Below are 839 nucleotides of genomic sequence, written 5' to 3' on the forward strand. Positions count from 1 at the left end.
AAAAACTTCTGCAGAGAAAAACAAACCATCACATCATCCTGATTCCTTCATTTGATTTTATATTTTCTCATTTCATTCAGTGAGTTTCATGTTTTCATGTCATGTATTTAGTTAATTTCTGCTTCCAGTCGTCTGACACTCTCACTCTGATTGAGATCATCTTTTTAGCCGAGACAGCCGTTAATTTCAAACTAGATTTCAACTGATGGAAAAAGGTTTGATTGGTTTATTAATTGAATTACATTATACCATGATCTAGAAGGTGACTGGAGGAAATATAAATGAGACGAGACGTTAGAAAACTGGTTCTAACTAGTTCATTCAGCAGCAGTGCTTTTCTAATACAGAACATTTACTTACGTTGGTGTTTGATCGTTGTTTAACTCTCTCTCCCTGTTTCTCTGTTCACCTGGGAGATATTCTGAGTCAAAAAACAACATCATTAATACAAATAACAAACAAGACATTTATTAAAGTGTAAGAGGAAAATTATTTTACCTCTTTTCTTTTTATAGTAGCAGACAAGAACAACTGCTGCTGCTGCTGCTGCTAAGACCAAAACAGCTGCAACCACCAAGCCTGTAATGACTCCATGATTGGTTGAATCCTCATCTGCAGTAGAAATACAGATATTACAGTTAATAACAGTTCTCACTCATATAGACTAACAGTTCCTCCCTTCATGCTGCCTCACCTGGACTCTGTATCCACAGAAAGGTGTTGGTTATCAGTGTCTCCTCAGCATCACTCAGTTCACAGGTGTATATTCCCTCATGATGTGGAGATAAGTTCTGCAGCATGAGGCTGCCTGACTCTGACACACCCTTCACCTGCTGGCT

The 839-nt window shown here is 38.0% G+C and overlaps 1 long non-coding RNA gene across 1 annotated transcript; it reads right to left on the reverse strand.

Moving 5' to 3' along the window:
* Positions 1-39: 39 nt before the first annotated feature.
* Positions 40-833, reverse strand: LOC147819701 (uncharacterized). The gene is made up of 3 exons (XR_015436702.1): positions 695-833; positions 499-612; positions 40-421 (listed from the first exon to the last, which is right to left on the reverse strand). It is a non-coding gene; the product is annotated as an uncharacterized LOC147819701 (long non-coding RNA).
* Between the last annotated feature and the right edge of the window lie 6 nt (positions 834-839).

This window comes from Seriola lalandi, unplaced genomic scaffold (genome assembly GCF_002814215.2).
Source record: "Seriola lalandi dorsalis isolate HSWRI2012SDOR001 ecotype SW California unplaced genomic scaffold, Sedor1 jcf7180002050331, whole genome shotgun sequence".
Classification (NCBI taxonomy): domain Eukaryota; kingdom Metazoa; phylum Chordata; class Actinopteri; order Carangiformes; family Carangidae; genus Seriola; species Seriola lalandi.